The sequence below is a fragment of the Antechinus flavipes genome, chromosome 2 (assembly GCF_016432865.1).
Source record: "Antechinus flavipes isolate AdamAnt ecotype Samford, QLD, Australia chromosome 2, AdamAnt_v2, whole genome shotgun sequence".
Classification (NCBI taxonomy): Eukaryota; Metazoa; Chordata; class Mammalia; order Dasyuromorphia; family Dasyuridae; genus Antechinus; species Antechinus flavipes.
In genome coordinates this window covers 126,274,338-126,298,195 of record NC_067399.1, presented here as the reverse complement: position 1 = coordinate 126,298,195, position 23,858 = coordinate 126,274,338, and the positions used below count along the sequence as shown (strand labels likewise).

At 33.9% G+C, this 23,858-nt stretch overlaps 1 pseudogene; it reads left to right on the top strand.

The window, feature by feature from the left end:
* The window catches only part of LOC127546483 (GDP-L-fucose synthase-like), an 81,393-nt pseudogene extending 60,657 nt beyond the window's left edge, over nucleotides 1-20,736 (top strand).
* Nucleotides 20,737-23,858: the final 3,122 nt, after the last annotated feature.

The window sequence follows — 23,858 nt, the reverse complement described above, 5'->3', positions numbered from 1 at the left end:
AGATAATGTGGAATGTTGGAGGAGATTTGGGAAAACAGGGACACTGATACATTGTTGTTGGAATTGTGAACACATCCAGCCATTTTGGAGAGAATTTGGAACTATGCTCAAAAAGTTATCAAACTGTGCATACCCTTTGATCCAGCAGTGTTTCTACTGGGCTTATCCCCCAAAGAGATACTAAAGAAGCGACAGGGACCTATATGCCAAAATGTTTGTGGCAGCTCTGTTTGTAGGAAGCTGAAAAATGAATGGATGCCCATCAATTGGAGAATGGTTCAGTAAATTGTGGTATGTGAACGTTATGGAATATTATTGTTCTATAAGAAATGACCAGCAGGATGAATACAGAGAGGACTAGTGAGACTTACATGAACTGATGCTAAGTGAAATGAGCAGAACCAAGAGATCATTATATACCTCAACAACAATACTGTATGAGGATGTATTCTGATGGAAGTGGATCTCTTCAATAAAGAGATCTAATTCAGTTTCAATTGATCAAGGATGGACAGAAGCAGCTACACCCAAAGAAAGACTACTAGGAAATGAATATAAATTGCTTGCATTTTTGTTTTTCTTCCTGGGTTATTTATGCCTTCTGAATCCACTTCTCCCTGTGCCACAAGAGAACTGTTCGGTTCTGCACACATATATTGTATCTAGGATATACTGTAATCTGTTTAACATGTATAGAACTGCTTGCCATCTAGGGGAGGGGTGGAGGGAGGGAGGGGAAAAATCAGAACAGAAGTGAGTGCAAGGGATAATGTTGTAAAAAATTACCCTGGCATGGGTTCTGTCAATAAAAAGTTATTTTAAAAAAATAACTATATGATGATCAATTCTGATGGATGTAGCTCTCTTCAACAATGAGATGAACCGAATTACTTCCATTTGTTCAAAAATGAAGAGAACCAGCTATACCCAGTGAAAGAACTCTGGGAAATGAGTGAGAATAACAACATAACATTTTCAATCCCTCTGTTTTTATCCACCCGCATTTTTAGTTTCCTTCACGGGTTAATTGTACATTATTTCAAAATCTGATTAATAACTGTTTGTATATGTATATTTATATTGTATTTGACATATACTTTAACATATTTAACATATTTGGTCTACCTGCTATCTGGGGGACGGGGTGAGGGGAATTGAAATTAAATTCTGGCATTTAATGGGATAAATTCTAGGATTCCTTTAGTCACTCACCCTCACCCATTCTGTGATCCAGTAATATTGGTCTCACTATTTATTTTCTCTTGATCAGGAAACTATACTTTTATCATATTGGATATTGGCTACAATTTTAACAAATAAACCTCTCTCTCCATTCCTTGGTCAAGACTTGATTATAGTAAATTGTTTTTATTTTTTTAATTATATTTTACTTTTCCCCAATCACATATTGAATAATTTTACCATTTATTTTATTTTTAATTTTGAGTCCCAAATTCTCTGTCTCTCCACTACATCTTCTCTTCTACAATGACAAGCAATATTTGTATGTGAGTAGTCATATAAAACATATTTCCTGATTACTCATGTTGTGAATAAAACAAAAAGAGTAAAACTTGAAAAAATGAAATGAAAATATTATGCTTTGATCTGCATTCTTACTCCATTAGTCATTTCTTTGGAAGTAAATAATATTTTCTATTATGAGTATTTTGGAATTGTCTTATATCATCATATTGCTGAGAAGTGCTGTGCTAACAAACATAGTGCTGTTGTTACTGTGTTCTACATTTCTTGTTCTACTTACTTTGTATCAATTATCTAATTCTTTCCAGATTTTTCTGAAATCATCCTTCTCATCATCTCTTGTAGCACAACAATATAATCCATTACAATAATATATCATATTTTGTTTAGCCATTCCGCCAAAGGATGGGCATACTTTTAATATCAACTTTATTGCCACCACAAGAGGTGTTGTAAATATGTTGTTACATATAAGCCCTTTTCCTTCCTTACTTTTTCTTTCTCCTAGAAGACCTAAGATATTCCTTCTTCCAAGTATGAATCATTACTGGCTCATTTCCCCCCACTTGACCAGCCTGAAATTCTCTTAGTCTATTCCCCTGCCTCCCAGTTTCCATAGTTTCCTTTAAGTGCCCTACTTTTGGACAAGAATTTCCCCATCTTTGGGGGTATTTCATATTTTCTTCTATTTTTTAATAATTTTTTATTTTGATTGACTGATTCTTGATTTCCATTTGTTCAATTCTAATTTTTAGTGTATTATTGTTTTCAGTTACCAGTTTTACCTCCTTTTATAATTGGCTAATTGATTGTTTTGTTCACTGCATTTTTTTCCTTTTCACAAATTCTGTTTTTCAAAGAATTACTTTTTTCATATCTCTTTTGTAAGGAGTTATATATTTTTTTTCATTTCATCACATCTGTTTTGTAGGCAGTTATATGCTTTTCCAATTCCTTCTTGCAAAAATCTCATTTCCTATTATTCTTCTAACTCTCTCTCTCTCTCTTTTTTTTTTTTTTTTTTTTTTTTTTTGAGGCAGTTGGGATTAAGTGACTTGTTCAGGGTCACAGGGCTAGGAAGTATTAAGTTTCTGAAGCTGGATTTGAACTCAGGTCCTTCTGACTTCAGGACTGATGTTTAATCTATTGTACCACTTAGCTGCCCCTAATTTGTTCTTTTTCTAATTTTTTTTTTTAGTTGCATTCCCAATTCATTGAGTTCCTCTTTCTCTATTTAACATGTATTGGTCAACCTGCCATCTGGGGGAAGGGAGAGGGGGAAGGAGGGGAAAATCGGAACAAAAGGTTTGGCAGTTGTCAATGCTGTAAAATCACCCATGCATAAATTATAAAAAAGTCTCCACACAAATAAAGTCAGACTTAAATAATTGGAAAAATATTAAGTGCTCCTGGATCGGCCGAGCGAACATAATAAAGATGACAATACTCCCTAAACTAATCTATTTATTTAGTGCTATACCAATCAGACTTCCAAGAAAATATTTTATTGATCTAGAAAAAAATAACAACAAAATTCATATGGAACAATAAAAAGTCGAGAATCTCAAGGGAATTAATGGAAAAAAAATCAAATGAAGGTGGCCTAGCTGTACTGATCTAAAATTATATTATAAAGCAGCAGTCACCAAAACCATTTGGTATTGGCTAAGAAATAGATTAGTGGATCAGTGGAAAAGGCTAGGCTCACAAGACAGAATAGTCAATTATAGCAATCTAGTGTTTGACAAACCAAAGCCCCTAACTTCTGGAAAAGAATTCATTATTTGATAAAAACTGCTGGGATAATTGGAAATTAGTATGGCAGAAATTAGGCATGGACCCACACTTAACACCATATACCAAGATAAGATCAAAATGGGTCTATGACCTAGGCATAAAGAACGAGACTATAAATAAATTAGAGGAACATAGAATAGTTTATCTCTCAGACTTGTGGAGGAGAAAGAAATTTGTGACCAAAGATGAACTAGAGACCATTACTGATCACAGAATAGAAAATTTCGATTACATCAAATTAAAAAGCTTTTGTACAAATAAAACTAATACAAACAAGATTAGAAGGGAAGCAACAAACTGGGAAAACATTTTCACAGGTAAAGGTTCTGATAAAGGCCTCATTTCCAAAATATATAGAGAACTGACTCAAATTTATAAGAAATCAAGCCATTCTCCAATTGATAAATGGTCAAAGGATATGAACAGACAATTTTCAGAGGATGAGATTGAAACTATTACCACTCATATGAAAGAGTGTTCCAAATCATTATTGATCAGAGAAATGCAAATTAAGACAACTCTGAGATACCACTACACACCTGTCAGATTGGCTAAGATGACAGGAAAAAATAATGATGAATGTTGGAGGGGATGCGGGAAAACTGGGACACTAATGCATTGTTGGTGGAGTTGTGAATGAATCCAACCATTCTGGAGAGCAATCTGGAATTATGCCCAAAAAATTATCAAATTGTGCATACCCTTTGATCCAGCAGTGTTTCTATTGGGCTTATATCCCAAAGAAATACTAAAGAAGGGAAAGGGACCTGTATGTGCCAAAATGTTTGTAGCAGCCCTGTTTGTAGTGGCTAGAAACTGGAAAATGAATGGATGCCCATCAATTGGAGAATGGCTGGGTAAATTGTGCTATATGAATGTTATGGAATATTATTGTTCTGTAAGAAATGACCAGCAGGATGAATACAGAGAGTACTGGCGAGACTTACATGAACTGATGCTAAGTGAAATGAGCAGAACCAGGAGATCATTATACACTTCGACAATGATGTTGTATGAGGACATATTTTGATGGAAGTGGATTTCTCTGACAAAGAGACCTGAGTTTCAATTGATAAATGACGGACAAAAGCAGCTACACCCAAAGAAAGAACACTGGGAAACGAATGTAAACTATCTGCATTTTTGTTTTTCTTCCCGGATTATTTATACCTTCTGAATCCAATTCTCCCTACGCAACAAGAGAACTGTTCGGTTCTGCAAACATATATTGTATCTAGGATATACTGCAACATATCCAACATATAAAGGACTGCTTGCCATCTAGGGGAGGGGGTGGAGGGAGGGAGGGGGAAAAAAATCGGAACAGAAACGAGTGTCAATATAATGTAATTATTAAATAAAAAATTAAAAAAAAAAGAAATACCTCTAAAAAAAAAATCACCCATGCATATAACTTGTAAATAAAAAGCTATTTTAAAAAAATCAAGAACCAAAGTTCCGAGACATCAACTTTCAGGAAATTATCAAAAAAAAAAAAAAAAAAAAAAAAACTACCCTGTGTTCTAGAATCAGAAGGTAAAATAGCCATTGAAAGAATTCACCCATCATCTCCTGAAGGAGACCCCAAAATGAAAACTCCAAGGAATATTGTAGCTAAATTTCAAAATTATTGAACTAAGGGAAAAATATTGCAAGCAGTCAGAAAGAAACAATTCAAATACCAAGGAGTCACAATCAGGATTGCTCAGAACCTAGCAGCTTCCACCTTAAAGGATCCAAGGATCTGGAATCTGATATAAGAAAGGCAAAGGAACTTGGATTTTAACCAAGAATCAATTATCCAGCAAAACTGAGCATTATCTTTTGGGGAAGTAGATGGACATTCAATGATACAGGTGAATTTCACTTATTTCTAATGAAAAGATCAGAGCTGAAAAAAAATTTGATCTCCAAATACATACAATATGTTGTTGACAAGAAGCACATTTAGAGCATAGTGATACGTACAGATTAAAGGTAAAAGGCTGGAGCAGAATCTATTATGTTTCAGGTAAAGTTAAAAAAAAAAACAGCATAGTGATCCTGATCTCAGATCAAACAAAAGCAAAAATAGATCTAATTAAAAGATATAAGGAATAAAACTATATCTTGCTAAAAGGTGCCATAGATAATGAATAATAACTATAGTAAACATATATGCACAAGTTGTGTACCATCCAAATCCCTAGGGGAGAAGTTAAGAGAGCTGCAAGAAAAAATAGACAACAAAACTCTACTAGTTGGGGATTTCAAGCTTGATCTCTCAGAATTATATAAATTGAACCACAAAATAAATAAGAAACAAGTTAAGGAGATAAACAGAATTTCAAAAAAGTTAGATATGACAGAACTTTGGAGATAATTGAATGAAGATAAAAAAGAAGTATACTTTTTTTCCCCAGTGGTTCATGAAACCTATCCAAAAATTGGCCATATATCAGGACATAAAAACCTCAAAATCAAATGCAGAAAAACTAAATGCATCCTTTTCAGATCATGATGCAATAAGAATCACAAGTAATAAAAAGCCAGAGAAAATAAATCAAAAGTTAACTGGAAACTAAGTAATCTGACACTAAAAAACGAGTGAGTGAAACAACAAATCATAATCACAATTGATAATTTCATCCAAGAAAATGACAATAATGCAACAATATACCAAACTTTATGGGATGCAGCCAAAGCAGTTCTTAGAGAAAATTTTATATCTCTAGATGCTTACTTGCATAAAATAGAGAAAGAGATCAGTGAATTGTTCATGCACAAAAAAAAAAAAAAAAAAAAACTAGGAAAAGAACAAATTTAAAAACCCCAATTAAATACCAAATTTGAAATTCTAAAGATAAGAGGAGAGATTAATAAAATTGAAAGTAAAAAAAAAATAAAAAAATAAAAACTATTGAACTAATAAAACTAAGAGCTGGTTTTATGGGAAAAAATAGGTAAATCTTTAGTTAATTTGATCAGAAAAAGAAAAGAATATTGAATTGTTAGTTATCAAAAATGAAAAGGATGATCTTTCCACCAGTGAAGAGGAAATTGGAGTAATAACTAGGAACTATTTTCCCCAACTGTATGCTAATAAATGTGATAATCTAAGTGAGATGGATGAATACTTACAAAAATATAGATTGTCCAGATTAACAGAGAAGGAAATGAATAATTTAAATTGTCCCATTTAAAAAAAAAATAGATTGAAAAAGCTATTAATCAAATCCCTAAGAAAAAAATCTCCAAGCCCAGATGGATTTACATGTGAATTCTATCAAACATTTAAAGAACAATTAATTCCAATGTTATGCAAACTTTTGGGAAAAAAATAGGGAAAAAAGGAATCTTAGCAAATTCTTTTTATGACATATGTGGTGCTGATGCTTAAACCAGATAAAGTCAAAACAGAGAAAGAAAATTATAGACCAAGTTCCTTAATGAATGATGCAGAGGCAACTAGATGGTGCAATGGCTAGAGCACCAGCCTAGAAGTCAGGAGGAGCTGAGTTCAAATCTGCTCTCAGACATTTAACACGACCTGGCTGTGTGACTCTGGGCAAGTCACTTAACCCCACCTGCATCAAATAATAATAATAATAATAATAATAATAATAATGTAAAAATCTTAAATTAAATATTAGCAAAGAGATTACAGCAAGCTATCCCCAGGATAATTCACTATGATCAATTAGGATTTATAATAGGAATGCAGAGCTGGTTCAGTATTAGGAAAATCATTAGTATAATTGACTATATCTGTAACAAACTAACAAAAATCATACAGTTATCTCAATAGATGTAGAAAAAGGCATTTGACAAAGTCCAACACCCATTCCTATTAAAAATAATAGAGAGTATAGGAATAAATGAGTTTTCCTTAAAATGATCAATATCCACTATTTAAAGCCATCAGCAAGCATCAGATGTAATGGGGATAAACCAGAATCAGAGATGAAAAAGCGAATTAGAATATATAAGAAGGAAATCAAATCATCACTCTTTGCATCATGATATGATGATACAGTTAGAGAATCCTAGAGAATGAACTAAAAATTACTAGAAACAATTCTCAGCTTTAGCAAAGTCGCAGGACATAAAATAAATCCATATAAATCATCAGGATTTTTGCATATTATTTTAATATGTAAAGAGATATAAAGAGAAATCCCATTTAAATAACTGTAGATGATATAAAATTTTTGGAAGTCTACCTGCCAAGGCAAAGTCAAGATCTATATGAATGAAATTACAAAATACACACAAATAAAGTCAGATCTAATCAGTTGGAAAACTCATGAGTAGGCTGAGCAAATTTAATAAAAATGACAATACTACCTAAATTAATCTTATTTAGTGCCATACTAATCAAACTCCCAAGAAATTTCTTCACAGAGCTATGAAAAAATAATTTAAAAAAATATCTAAAAGAACCAATGATCAAGAATTTCAAGGGAATTAAGGAAACAAAATTCAAATGAAGGTGGTCTAGGTGTACCAGGCCTAAAACTATATTATAAAGCAACAGACATCAAAACCATTTGGTATTGGCCAAGAAATAGAGTAGTTGATTGGTAGAATAGGTTAAATTCACAAAACAAAATAATCAATGACTATTAATCTAGTCTTTGATAAATGCAAAACCTCAGCTTTTGGGATAAGAACTCACTATTTGACAAAAAATGCTGGGAAAATTGTAAAGTAGTATGGCAGAAACTAGGCATTGACACACACCTAACATCCTATACCAAGATAAGAATGAAATGAGTTCATGACTTAGATATAAACAGTGAGTGCTATTATAAACAAATTAGAACAAAGGATAGTTTACCTCTGAGACCTGTGAAGAACTGGAGCTCATTATTGAACAGCAAATAGATAATCTGGATTGTATTAAATTAAATGTTTTTTGTACAAACAAAATGCAGATAAGATTAGAAGAGAAGCAATAAACTAGGGAATCCCCCCCCCAGGATCCTGATAAATATCTAGATAATTTACTCAAATGTATAAGAATTCAAGCCATTATCCAATTGATAAATGATAAAAGGATATAAATAAGAAATTTTCAGATGAAGAAATTTCTAGTCATTTTTAGTCATATGAAAAAATGCTCTAAATTATTATTGATCAGAAAAATGCAAATTAAGACAACTCTGAGGTACCACTACACACCTCTCAGATTGGCTAAGATGACAGGAAAAGATGATGTCAAATTTTGGAGGAGATGTAGGAAAACTGGGACACTAATGCCTTGTTGGTAGAGTTGTGAAATGATCCATCCATTGTGGAGAATAATCTGGAACTATGCCCAAAAGGCTATCACACTCTGCATACCCTTTGGCCCAGTAGTGTTTCTACTGGGCTTGTGTCCTAAAGAAATCATAAAGGAGGAAAAGGGAACCACATGAGCAAAAATGTTTATGGTAACTCTTTTTGTACTGGCAAAAAAGTGGAAATAGCTCATCAATTGGAAAATGGCTGAACAAGTTATGATATATGAATGTTATGGAATATTATTATTCTATAAGAAATGATTAGTAGACTGACTTTAGAGAGGCATGGCGAGACTTACATGGATTGATGCTAAGTGAAATGAATGGAACCAGGAGATCATTATATACAGCAACAGCAAGATTATATGATGATCATTTCTGGTGGACATGGATCTCATCAATAATGAGGTGATTCACAACAGTTCCAATGATCTTATAATGAAGAAATCCATCTGCACCCAGAGAGAGAACAGTGAGAACTGAATGTGAACCATAACATAGTATTTTCACTCTTTTTGTTGTTGTTTGCTTGCATTTTGTTTTCTTCTCATTTTTTTTTTCTTTTTGGATCTGACTTTTCTTGTGCAGATTGATATTTGTGGAAATATGTATAAAAAAATTTAAAAAAAAGGAAATATGTATAGAACTGGATATGTTTAATATATATATGTTCACTTGACAACTAGGGAAAGAGGGAAAAGGAGTGAAAAAGTTATAACAGGGTTTTGTAGGGGTGAATGGCAAAAAAATTTTCATTGCATTTTGAAAATAAAAAGCTACAATGAAAAAATAAAAATAAAAAAAGAAGAAGCTGCCTGTTCCTGGGTAATCCTGATGTTCCTTGATACTTGAATTGCTTTTTCCTGGCAGTTTGTAATATTTTTTCCTTGAGATTACAGTTTTGGGGTTTCGTAATAATGTTTCTTGGAGGTTTTGTTGTGGGCTTTAAATAATGTTGTTATTGTTGTTGATGATGATTTTACTCTTTACCTTTCTATGCTTCTGAGTTATGTGTTTGAAGATCAAATTCTCTGTTTATTTATTTTAATAGAAATAATTGGACGTCCCCTATTTCATTGAAGATCCATCTCCTCCCCTGAAAGATGATGCTCAGTCTTTCTTGGCAGTTTATTCTTGGTTGTAACCTAGGTCTTTTGCCTTTCACACCCCCTAATTCTTTATTGTACAAGCTGTCTATTCCTTGGTAATCCTGCTGTTGTACCTTGACACTTGATTTTTTTTTCTGGCAGTTTGTAATAATTATTTTGTTGAGTCTATAATTTTGGAATTTTGCAACAGTGTTTCTTGGGGTTTTGTTGTAGGATCTCTTTCTGGAGGTGATTGATGGATTCGTCTAATGACCATTTTCCCCTCTGCTTCTAGTATATTAGGTAAGTTTTCCTTGATGATGCCCTGAATAATGTTATCCATGCTCCTTTTTTGGTCATGACCTTTAGGTAGTTGAATGTTTTTTTTTTTTTTTTAATTGTCTCTCCTGGATGTATTTTCCAATTCTTTTTACAAAGAAATATTTTACATTTTTTCACTTATTTTTGTTTGTTTCACTGAAATTTGAAGTCTTATAGAATCATTTAATTTTTTTTAACCCATGCCAGGGTAATTTTTTACAGCATTATCCCTTACACTCACTTCTGTTCCAATTTTCCTCTCCCTCCCTCCACTCCCTCCCTCAGATGGCAAGCAGTCCTTTACATGTTAAAAAAGATTACAGTATATCCTAGATACAATATATGTGTGCAGAACCGAACAGTTCTCTTGTTGCACAGGGAGAATTGGATTCAGAAGGTATAAATAACCTGGAAAGAAAAACAAAAATGCAAGCAGTTTATATTCATTTCCCAGTGTTCTTTCTTTGGGTGTAGTTGCTTCTGTCCATCCTTGATCAATTGAAACTGAATTAGCTCTCTTTATCAAAGAGATCCACTTCCATCAGGATACATCCTCAAATAGTATCGTTGTTGAGGTATATCATGGTCTCCTGCTTCTGCTCATTTCACTTAGCCTCAGTTCATATAAGCCTCTCCAAGCCTCTCTGTATTCATCCTGCTGGTCATTTCTTACAGAACAATAATATTCCATAAAATAAATATACCACAATTTACTCAACCATTCTCCAATTGATGGGCATCCATTCATTTTCCAGCTTCTAGCCACTAGAAACAGGGCTGCCACAAACATTTTGGCACATACAAGTCCCTTTCCCTTCTTTAGTATCTCTTTGGGATATAAGCCCAGTAGAAACACTGCTGGATCAAAGGGTATGCACAGTTTGATAACTTTTTGAGCATAGTTCCAAATTGCTCTCCAGAATGGCTAGATGTGTTCACAATTCCAACAACAATGTATCAGTGTCCCTGTTTTCCCACATCCCCTCCAACATTCTGCATTATCTTTTCATTATTCTAGCCAATCTGACAGGTATGTAGTGGTATCTCAGAGTTGTCTTAATTTGCATTTCTCTGATTAATAATGATTTGGAGCATATTTTCATATGGCTAGAAATAGTTTCAATTTCTTCATCTGAGAATTGTCTGTTCATATCCTTTGACCATTTATCAATTGGAGAATGGCTTGATTTCTTATAAATTAGAGTCAATTCTCTATATATTTTGGAAATGAGGTCTTTATCAGAACCTTTGATTATAAAAAATGTTTTCCCAGTTTATTGTTTCCCTTCTAATCTTGTCTGCATTTGTTTTGTTTGTACAAAAACTTTTCAATTTGATATAATCAAAATTTTCTATTTTGTGATCAATAGTGATCTCTAGTTCTTTGGTCATAAATTCCTCCCTCTTCCACAGGTCTGAGAGGTAAACTATCCTATGCTCTTTCAATTTTATTTATAATCTCCTTCTTTATGCCTAGGTCATGAACCCATTTTGACCTTATCTTGGTGTATGATGTTAAGTGTGGGTCAATGCCTAGTTTCTGCCATACTAATTTCCAATTTTCCCAGTAATTTTTGTCAAATAATGCGTTCGTATCCCAAAAACTGGGGTTTTTGGGTTTGTCAAACACTAGATTATTAGTTATTGGCTGTTTTGTCCTTTGAACCTAACTTATAGAATCATTTAATGTATGATTTTCTTCAGTTAGCTTTTGCATCTCTTTTTTCCATTTGATAAATTCTATTTTCAAGGTGTTTTCTTCAGTAATTTTTTTCTTGGCATTTGGCCTAATTTTGTAATGTATTTTTCATTTCCAAGCTGTTGATTTTCTCTTGTATACTTTTTGTTTCATTTCCCAATTTTCTTCTACCTCTCTTATTTGCCTTAGCTTCTTTTATGAGCATTTCCAATCAGCCTCTTTGGGCTTGAGACCAATTCATATCATTCTTTGAGATTTTTTATGTGGGCATTTTGTATTCATCTGAGTTGGTGTTTGAGTCTTCCCTCTCACCATAGTTGATTTCTATGATTATGATTCTTTTCTGTTTCTTGCTAATTTTCTTTCTTTTTTCTATTTTATGACTTTTAAGGTCAAGCTCTTCTCCTACTATGGGAGTGCACTGTCCCAAGCTTCTTGGATTTGGGTTTGAGCAAAGCCCCCCTTGTGTTTATTGTCCCACAGCTCTTTCCAAGCAACAGCCTGGTTTATTAGGCTACCAGTTTCCCTTCTGAGCTGGAATTAGACATTGCCCCACTGGTCTCTCCATTAGTGAGACAGAACTGAGGGTCTCAATTACTGATCTGCTATGATTAATAGCTTCTCCCTGACTTTCCCCAGACATCATTCTCAGGCACTAAGCTTAACACCCCTTTCACCCAAATGAAATTGATCTTTCTTGAAGTCCTTCTAATCTATCTTGAGCTGGAGTATAGTTTCATTTCATCAGATACTGTCCAGAGGTTTGATTTCATGTGATTTTCAAAAGATGCTGGTAAAGCTCAAAAGCAGCTCCTTGCTTTCACTCTACCATCCTGGTTTCCTGTGAAATGCTTTTGACACATATGGAGACTTTATGTACTAGTTGCTAAACTGCACGTAGAGAACACTTCCTCAATAATGATTTTTGTACTGTAATTAAGTCACAAGATTAGACATCAATTTCATATTAAAATTTTGCATACTCCATATTCCAATATAAATTGTCTTGTCTTCCATTTCCCAAATTCTGCATCTCTCTCCCCTTACTATAAGTGTCCCCTTATCTGAAAAGTAATCTTCTTATCTCCACCTTATCAAATACTTAACTTCCTTCAGTCCTCACTTTAAAGCAACATCTTCCACTTGAAGACCTCTCTATCCACCCCTTCCCATTCCTTCTACAATTTTGATGCTATCTCCCTCCTGAAATTACCTTACATTTATGTAACATTTTTTTTTCCATGGAGGCATAACTTGGGGATACTGCTAATCATACATGCCGTGGGGAGGAGGGACCATGACTCAGAAGCTGCTCAAGTCTCTAAGATATCATTGATGCTTATAGTTTTAATTATTCTAGTTCATCTACAATATATGAATGAACCCAGCCAAAATCCAATCTTTGGATATTAACTTATGGGCATAAGAATTCCATAATCTAATGTTCTTGGGTTTAATATTCAAAATTCAGGGAAATAGAGTATTTGTAAAGATAATAACTGGCATGCTCAAACATTCACAGAGAAAAAGGAAACTGTGTAGCCTAACTTCTCATTAAATCTGTTCCATATAGAAAATGTATCAAATCAAATTCTGATTTAAAAAGTGATGATAAAGTCACAGTGAGCCATTTTTTATCCCAGAATGTTTTGAGGAGATAGGCAGAGAAATATAAAGATATTAAATTGAAATTCAGATAGGAGTAGGTATGGTAAAGAGCATTGCAGTGTTCACAGAACAAAAAAAGAACTGAGATAGAGCATCAGGACTGGAAATTATGGGGCAGAAAGAGATTCTAATGTATCCTTAAATTAGCACAACAGGTACAATATGGTTGGTTAATTGCCTCCTCTCCCGTTCAAGATCATAGATCCAGAGAGGTGCATTTGGAAATATAGGCTCTATCCATATACTGACAATGATAGATTCCAATAGTAAAATATAACTAAGTGGCTCTGATCCCAGAGAAAGAATATATCAAAAGCCCATAATGGAAGACTGGAGTAGAATATCCAGTATATGAGACTCAGGCTTAAGAGAATCTCGTAGTTCTGTCTCTTTGAACCTAGAAAGATGTTAAGCAAGCTAATCCTGCCTGACTATAACAGTCTGAAGAAACTCCCAAACAGGAAGAAACTTGAACATCCAAATTTGTATCAGGAATTCACAGAGTCAGACCTCAACCTGGATCACATAATTTTAAGAGTTTTGAAAACTTTCAGGTACCAAGCCTAAGAAGTAAAAGCAACAGAAGGATCAAAGCTCAAGGTAAACACTACTCCCCCCCCCCCCCAGCAAAAAAAAAAAAAAGTACAGAGCTTAACATTACTACAAAGTACAAAGTCAAGAAATAAACTGGAGGTTAACACCATATACCAAGATAAGATCAAAATGGGTCCATGATTTAGGCACAAAGAATGAGATTATAAATAAATTAGAGGAACATAGGATAGCTTATCTCTCAGACTTGTGGAGGAGAAAGAAATTTGTGACCAAAGATGAACTAGAGACCATTACAGATCACAAAATAGAAAATTTTGATTATATCAAATTAAAAAGCCTTTGTACAAACAGAACTAATGCAAACAAGATTAGAAGGGAAGCAACAAACTGGGAAAACATCTTTACAGTTAAAGGTTCTGATAAAGGCCTCATTTCCAAAATATATAGAGAACTGACCCTAATTTATAAGAAACCAAGCCATTCTCCAATTGATAAATGGTCAAAGGATATGAAGAGACAATTTTCAGATGATGAAATTGAAACTATTTCTACCCATATGAAAGGGTGTTCCAAATCACCATTGTTCAGAGAAATACAAATTAAGACAACTCTGAGGTACCACTACACACCTGTCAGATTGGCTAAGATGACAGGAAAAAATAATGATGAATATTGGAGGGGATGCAGGAAAGCTGGGACACTGATGCATTGTTGGTGGAGTTGTGAATGAATACAACCATTCTGGGGAGCAATCTGGAATTATGCCCAAAAAGTTATCAAACTGTGCATACCCTTTGATTCAGCAGTGCTACTACTGGGCTTATATCCCAAAGAGATACTAAAGAAGGAAAAAGAGACCTGTATGTGCCAAAATGTTTGTAGCAGCCCTGTTTGTAGTGGCTAGAAACTGTAAAATGAATGGATGCCCATCAATTGGAGAATGGTTGGGTACATTGTGGTATATGAATCTTATAGAATATTATTGTTCTGTAAGAAATGACCAGCAGGATGAATACAGAGAAGCTTGGAGAGAATTACATGAACTGATGCTGAGTGAAATGAGCAGAACCTGGAGATCATTATATACTTCAACAACAATACTGTATGAGAATGTATTCTGATGAAAGTGGATATCTTTGACAAAGAGAAGATCTAATTCAGTTCCAATTGATCAATGTTGGATAGAATCAGCTACACCCAGAGAAGGAACACTGGGAAATGATAGTGATCTGTTAGCATTTTTTGTTTTTCTTCCCAGATTATTTTTACCTTCTGTATCCAATTCTTTTTGTGCAACAAGAGAATTGTATGGTTCTGCACACATATATTGTATTTAGGATATACTATAACATATTTAACATATATAAGACTGCCTGACATCTAGGGGAGAGGGGTGGAGAGAGGGGAAGGGAAAAGTCAAAACAGAAGTGAGTGCAAGGGATAATGTTGTAAAAAGTTACTCATGCATGTGTACTGTCAAGAAAAAAGTTATAATAATAATAATAAAGAAATAAACTATAGGAATGAATGAACCTAAAAGAATCTCATGATAAAGAACTATTATGGCTAGAGGGAACTTCAGAATATAAACATGAAAGAAAAAAAGTAATTTTTAAAAATACCGACCAGCAAAGTCCCAGAGAAAAATGCATCCTGGATACAAATACCACAAGAATTTATATAAGAGTTTAAGCAAATGTTAAAATAAATAAATAAATGAAGCTAAAGATGTTTTTGATATTTAAAAAATAAATAAATATTTAAATAAAAATTTTAAAAAGATTTAAATATCAACCACAAAAAAATCAAATCAAATCAAATAAAAATCAAATACAGGTAGTAGAGGAAAATAGGGAATGAAGCCACATTTTGTGATATCAAACAAGGTAAAATCAAAACTAGGTCTAATTAAAAGAGATAATCAGTAAAATCATGTTTTGCTAAAAGATATCATGGGCAATTAAAAACAATACTAAACAAATGGCACAGTAATTAAATTCTTAAAGGAAAAATTAACTGAGTAAAAAATAGAAATATACATTCAAAAAACTATAGCTTTATGGTAAGTCAGCATGATTCCCTTTTAGAAGTAAATACATTTAGCCTAAATAAATAAATATATATGAAAGAAGTTAAGATCTTTTTAAATGAATGGACCTTTTAAAGGTCCTCTAAGTTATATCTAGAGAATAATGAAAAGGAATAAATAGGAGTATGCTTTTTTTTTTCTTCTGGTGAGGCAACTGGGATTATGTGGCTTCCCCAGGATCACCCAGCTAAGAAGTATTAAGTATCTGAGGCTGGATTTGAACTCAGGTCCTCCAGATTTCAGGTCAGTGCTCTATCCATTGCACCATCTAGCTTCTCCAAGTATGCCTAATTTTCACCTGTGCATAGAATGTTCAGAAAAATTAACTATGTATAGAGAATTCAAAAATTTATAAATGAATGCAGGAAAGCAGATATATTAAATTCATTTTTCCCAAAATATAATAGAAATTACATTCAATAAAAGGACTTGGAAACAAAAATTAATTGGAAGCCAGATATTTCAATCTTAAAGATTAAATAGATCAAAAAACAACATAGAAAAATTAATATTAATATTTTTTAAATTAAAATATATCAACATACAAAAATTTTCAGGAGGCAATCAAACCAAAAGTTAGTAGGAAATCCTTATCTTCAAAATAATTCAAAACTTTCTTGTCAGATATGCCCCCAAACACTTGAATGTATAATATTCTCACTCCTCAGTATATCCTCAAAGAATATAATTTTGTTTTAACTTGACATATAGGATAAAGTAATTTACCATAGAGCAATGGAATTAGACAGCTAAATAGTTTAGCAGAGTATGTTAGCGTCCTTTAACTTATAATTAGAAATAATTCAAATACTGCTTTAGATACTTACTACCTGTGTAACTTTGATCAATTCAGTAAACTCTTTAAAACTGTTTCCTCATCTAAAAAATGGAAGAAATAAAGCAGTATATACCTCCACAGAGTTATTAGGCAAATCAGCATAAGGACAAACATTTATTAAATCTCTACTATTTTCCAGAAACTGAAGAGAAAAACAAATGGTTATATAACCAACAAATAGTACCTGTTATCAAAGATCTCATAACGTAATGAAAAAGACATCATGTAAACATCTGTGTATAAATAAAATACATACAAAATAAATTGGAAATAATCAATAGAGGAAATGTATTGACATTGAAAAGGAATGGAAAAGGTTTCATTTTTTTTAAATTGTGCAAATCTTAAAATGTTATTTAAAGTATCTAAATCTAAGGTATTGTTTATCATTGTCTTTCAATGAGTTTAGCATAATTGTAAAATTTGAATTGATAAGTGATGGACAAGCCTAATAAAGGTGAACTTTCAATTCCCCCTACTTTATCTTCTCTATCTTATCTTCACCATTACCATGGCACAGATGTACCTGAAGTATATTTATGAAGGGATCCTTTCAAACATATTTTGTCCCAGAGTTATAGGAGGGATGTGTGTGTGTGTGTGTGTGTGTGTGTGTGTGTGTGTGTGTGTGTGTTTGGGGAGGGAGGAGATGGCACAAACTACCTAAACACATTTTAATTCATTCATTCATGTTCTGAGTAGAATGTACTTTGCTTATGGATGATATATGCATGATATTTCAATAAGATGATGCTAGAAAATTTCTGCTTCCACTCCTCCTGTGACCTCCTGCTCAGACAATCTCAGTCTATATCTCCACAGTGTGCTATATTCAGAATCTAAAATGAGTCATCCCTTTAATACTTATCTTAAGTGGTCCATAGCATCAGACATCTCTTCATCTCTTTCCTCCTGGTACATTGTGGCTGGGTACAGAAGTCTGTGAGAGAATGAATACCTCAAAGCACTCTTGATTGCCTTTTTGCTAAGTCTACTAGGTAACCATCAAATTAAATTGTACTAATTGAGGTTTTGTTTTTGTAGTCTCTTTTAAGCAATATTATTTATTCTCTGCCCTACATTTTGCTTGCTGTCCAAAACATGGAATAAGAAGGGAAAACTGGGTACCTACTAAGTAACAAGAAGGCATGGCAACATGATTTACATCTATATATCATTGTATATTTTGTAGCTTCAAGTATAAGTCCCTTTAGAGCAAATATTATCCTTCTTATCTTCTTATCTTTTTATCCCCAGCAAATAGTTAGGACCCCTACCAGTCTTGGAACTTATTAATATAGGAGATATGTCTTAGCAAATTTACCATCACCATTCCAAATAAACTTTTCCCTTGGATCCTCAATCTTTTATCTCTCTTCTTAATATGAGAATCCATCCATATGATACTTTCTGATTTGAAAAATATTTTGCAGACATTATCCCTTTTATATCTTATGATATTCCTGTGTAGTAGATACTACATATATTATTATCCCCAATTTACAGCCACAGTAATGATGCTCAGGAAGCTGAAATGATTTACCTATGATCATATTTTGTCAAGTGAAAGATCTATTTTGTCTTCTTTTTTTAATTATTTAAATATTAAACACAAATTTTAACATTCATTTTTAAAAACTTTGAGCTTCAAACTCTCTTCCTTCCTTCCTTCCTTCATTCTTATCTCATTCTTACTCTTTCTTTAGAAAGCAGGCAACATGACCTAAGTTATATATGTAGCATCATGAAAAACTTTTCGATAACACTCATGTTGTAAAAGCAATCACAGACCAAAAAAAAAAAAAAAAAAAAAGCTTCAATCTGTGTTCAGACAGTAGTTCTTTCTCTTCGGGTGACTGCCATTTTTCAACATAAGTCATTTGGAATTGTCTTGTATCATTGTATTGCCAAGAATAGCTAAGACATTCGCAAGTGGTCATCTTATAATGTTGCTGCTATTTGTACACAGTACATTTCACTTTATCTGAGTTCATGAAAACCTTTCCAGGATTTTTTGAGAGCATCCTGCTCATTATTTCTTATAACACAATACTATTCTATCATAATCACATATCACAATTTTTTTCAACCATTCTCCAGTTGATGGGCATCCCCTCAATTTCCAATTCTTTGCCCCTATAAAAGAACTGCTATAAATATTTTTTGTATGTACAGAACTTTTTTTTTTATCTCTTTTGGGAAAAGACCTATGAGTGGTATTACTAGATCAAGGGTATTTATGGCTTTATGATACTTCCAGCATAATTTCAAATTCCTCTATTTGTGAATTAGCTCACAGTTTCACTAAGGATTTCTGCTTCATTTTTTCCCACATCCTCTTCATCATTTATTTTCTTTTTCTGTCTGTGTTACAGCAATTTTTAACTTGATTATAGTTTTGATTTCTTCACATGAAAATTTCATAACTTTTGACCATTTTTCAATTGGGGAATGGCTCTTTTTTATGAATTTGACTCAGTTTTCTTTATGTTTGAAGAATAAGTTCTTTATCAGAGACACTAGATTCAATTTTTTTCCACACTTACATTTGTTAATTGTATTTCCTCTATTTTATTTTTCATTCTTTTCTTTCTCTCATTTTATCCTACTCCTCCTAAGTGTTTTGCTTCTGACTAATCCCTCCCCCATCTATGTTCCCTTCTATCATCCCCTCCTCTATTCCCTTATACTCTTTTCCTATTTTCTGATAGAGTGAGATAGGTTTCTATTCCCAAATGAGTGTGATGTTATATCCTCTTTGAACCAATTCCAATGAGAGTAAAGTTCAAAGATTCCTTACCACCTCCCTGATCATCCTTTTCAATGAAAAAGTTCTTTTTTTTCTTTTTTATATGAGATAATTTAATCCATTCTACTCCTTTTCCCTTTCTCTCATACATTTCTCTATCAATTTTATTTTTTATCTTAATTTTATTTTTAAGATATTATCTCTTCATATTCAATTCATACTTGTGACTTCAATCTATATGTACTCCTTCCAACTATGTTAATGATGTGTAATGTGTTCTTATGAGTTAAAAATATTATCTTCCCAATGTAAACGATTTACCCTTATTAAGTCCCTTATGATTTCCCTTCTTGGTTTGCCTTTTTTATGCTCTTCTTGAGTCTTGTTTTTGAAAGTCAGATCTCGTATTCATCAAGAATGATTGAAAGACATATTTCACAGAATTTTTTTTTTCTACACCTCAAAGATATAACTTGTACTTTTGGAGAAAGAACATTCAGATCAACAACAATGTCTTGCACTCAGCTTATGAAGTGGGCACCCAGAAGGTGATCTCTTGCCTCTACACCTGTATCTTCCCTAAGAAGACCACCTATCCCATTGATGAGACTATGATTCACGGTGGACCCTCACACAACAGCAACTTTGGCTGCTCCTATACTAAGTGCATGATCAACATGCAAAACAGGGCATACTTCCAGCAATATGCCTGCACCTTTACTGCTGTCATCCCCACAAATATCTTTGGAACCCATGACAACTTCAACATTGAAGATGGCCATGTACTTCCTGGCCTCATCCACAAAGTCTGCCTTGCAAAGAAGAATGACTCTGGTCTGTCTGTGTGGGGCACTGGGAAGCCTCAAAGGCAATTCATCTAATCCTTGGACCTGGCTTGCCTCTCCCTCTGGGTCCCTAAAGAATACAATGAGGTGGAGCCTATCATTCTATCAGTGGATGAAGAGGATGAGGTGTCCATCAAGGAGACAGCTGAGACTATTGTGGAGGCCATGGGCTTCCAGAGGGAACTGAACTTTGACACAACCAAGGCAGATGGGCAGTTCAGGAACAGCAACAAGAAGTTGAGGACCTACTTTCCAGACTTGCAGTTTATACCCTTCAAACAATCTGTGAAGGAGACATGTGCTAGTTTGAAAAAAACTATGAGCAAGCCAGGAAGTGATCCCAGCACAGGGGAGAGATGACAAGTCCCAGAAAAAGAGTGGGCCCTGGAATTAGCTGGGACAGATGTCCTTCTATCTTCTCTCAGTCCAGGCCCTCAGTGTCCATAAAGGCTGGCTTAAGGAAGACCTAGTGAGTCTCAATTGAGCATCTGGCCTTGCCTTTGTTTCTGTCCCGGACCCAGTCACTGCAATTTAAAATCAAATTGTATACATGGTTTTCCTGTGCCTGCCAGGCTGGTTCCTGAAAGTCTACCATAATTACCCTCAGGGAAAACTCCTATGCCAAGATCTCAAGAAATCTAGCCACTGACCACCTGGGTTCCCCTGTCCTTTCTGATCATTCTCTGAAAATTCAAATAAAATACATTTTGGCAGGAAAAAAACAGAAGATTTCCCTGGGTAAGTGATTTTTGGCTGCAATTATAGCTTCTTTGCCTTTTAGAACGTCATATTCTAAGCCATCTGATCCTATACTTATACAAGCTGATTAACCTTGTTTTAACCTGACTATGGCTCCACGATATTAGATTTTATTTTTTTTCTTTTTCTGAAACTTCTGGAATTTAACTATAACATTCTTGGGAATTTTCATTTTGGAATGTCAGAAGTTGATCTGTGAATTCTTTCCATTTCTATTTTACCCTTTGCTTCTAGAATATCAGGGCAATTTCCCTTTGCAATTTCTTGTAAAATTACATTTAAGCTTTTTTAAATTATAGCTTTCAAGTAGTCCAATAGTTTTAAAATTATCTCTCCTGAATCTATTTTCCAAGTCAGTTGTTTTCATGGTTTTTTTTTTCCTATTTTTTTATTCTTTTGATTTTGTATTATGTTTCTTGATTTTTCAAAAGTCATTAGCTTCCTTTTGCTCAGTTATAATTTTTCAGAAATTATTTTCTTCAGTCAGATTTTTTACCTCCTTTCCTGTTTGTTTAATTCTACATGAGGTTTTTTCTTCAGTGAATTTTTGTCTGCCTCTTTCTATTTGGCCAATTCTGCTTTTTGTTAAAGCATTTTTCTCCTCATTGTATTTTTGAACATTTTTTACCTTTTTGCCTAGTCTGTTTTTTAGTTTTTGTTGCTGCTGTTGTTGTTTTTGCTGAGGCAAAAACTGTTGCTACAAGCTTTGGTGTACTAGTTAACTCCTCCTTGCCTTGGGTTTGCAGCCAAATCTGCATAAGTGTGCTGTCCCCGGGGGCCAGGAAAAAAAAAAAAAAAAACACCTAGTCTTCCTCTGACCAGTTGTTCAACCTCCTTATCATCTCTGGACTGGGAGCTGTGGAAAAAGCTTCTGTCACTGTACTATAGTGGCTCCCAAGGCCTGCCCTTGCTTTTTTGAGATTGGGGCTATGCTGGTTTGGCCTGTACTATACTCTGCTCTACTCTTACTGAGGTACAATAAACTTCTCCTGCTAATCTTCTACATCATCTTTGGTGTCTGTGGACTGAGAAGTCTGGAAGTCACCCCTGCTTCCACTGACTTAATCACCTCAAAGTCTGCTTCTGGTTTCTTAGTGGTATCTAACTGTATTCCACTCTCACTCTGATGCAACAGAACTTTCCAGTCAATATTCCAAGTTGTCTTCGGGTTAAAAAATTGCTATACTTTTATGGGTTCTTCTTGTGGGTTCTGCCATTCTAGAATTTGTTTGGAGTCATTATTTAAAAGTATTTGGAGGAGTTTGGGGGAGAGGTCAGGTGAGTCCCTGCCCCTATTCGGCCATGTTGGGTACCCAAGGGAAGGATCTGATGAACCCAGGACTTCTTTGCTCAAAGTCCAATAAACTGTCTACTACACTGTGCTAACTCAAAAAAAAAAAAAAAAAGAAAAAGATACCACTAGAAATGAATGCATTTCAAAAAGAAGATATTTCATAGCATTTCTAAGCATTGGGTTGACAAACCATGTGATAAATGTATAAAATTCTTTGGGTCCTGGTAACTGATATGTCACAAATGATGCAGATCTTCGTTAAATGTCATAAATAAATGCATGAAGTGTGAATGCATTTCTGATTCTAGGGCCAATTCTGTGAATTGGAGTTAGACTCTTCCCCCAGCTCCTTGCTGGGTTATGATCATTATTTCCCAATTATATGGTGGTTTATAAAATGAGTTTGAATACTTCAACAATTAATGCAGCTGCTCTTCCTTTAAAATGCTATTTCAGGCACAAAGAGGGAAAATAGAAACTATGAACCTGCAGGACCAAATTTAAAGTGACTTTTGGAGGAGTGAGGGGAAGAAGACAATTTAACAAGAGATTGCAAGCAAATAAATAAATAAATCCCCCAAACACATGCTTCACTTTTACTGAATCCTGGAAATTATGGTGGGCTAATAAAATGAAGTTGTCATATATACCACACCACAATATTGTATAAATCATGAATAATACAACAGACAAAAAATGAGAAACTGCAATGCCATCAAACCTATGTGGACATAAATAAAACATACAAACAAAATAACAATCATGTTAGCTCTATTGATAAAATGTGCACATGGGGGGCACTTCAGTAAATGAATGTAAGATTAGAAGCTACACAGTACCATAAAAGAGGTCATAATTAATAAATGTGTAATTTATATATCAGGTACTTTGAAGGGGAAAACCATAAATATACAGTAACACAGCCAGATATTCAGTCAAATAAGCATTTATTAAGGTCTTATTATATGCCATTCACTACACTAAGGGCTGGGGATACAAAGAGAGGTAAAGAAATGATGATGAATAGGTCATTAAGAATGAGTTGTGATGGGAGAGTAGGGGTTTGGCAAGAATATGGCTTTGATTCCCATTGATACTTTTTGGATTGGATACTATATAGCGATTGATTTTTACCACTGTTGGAATACTGGAACACTGAAATCAAGGATTTCTTTTTGCTAGAGAAATGCAAGACTTAAAAATAACTACTCTCTGGAGACAATCAGACAAGACATATTTAGCATCATTCTTCTGCCTCCTGGTGCTGCCTCAACATGAATAATTGTTTATATGATTAGTGTGATGTTTTCTTATGTTTGTAATTCACCTTTTATCACTTTTGTCATTGACTAATAATAGGAAGGGGGAGGGAACAAGCATTTATTAAGTGCCTACTATATGCCATGC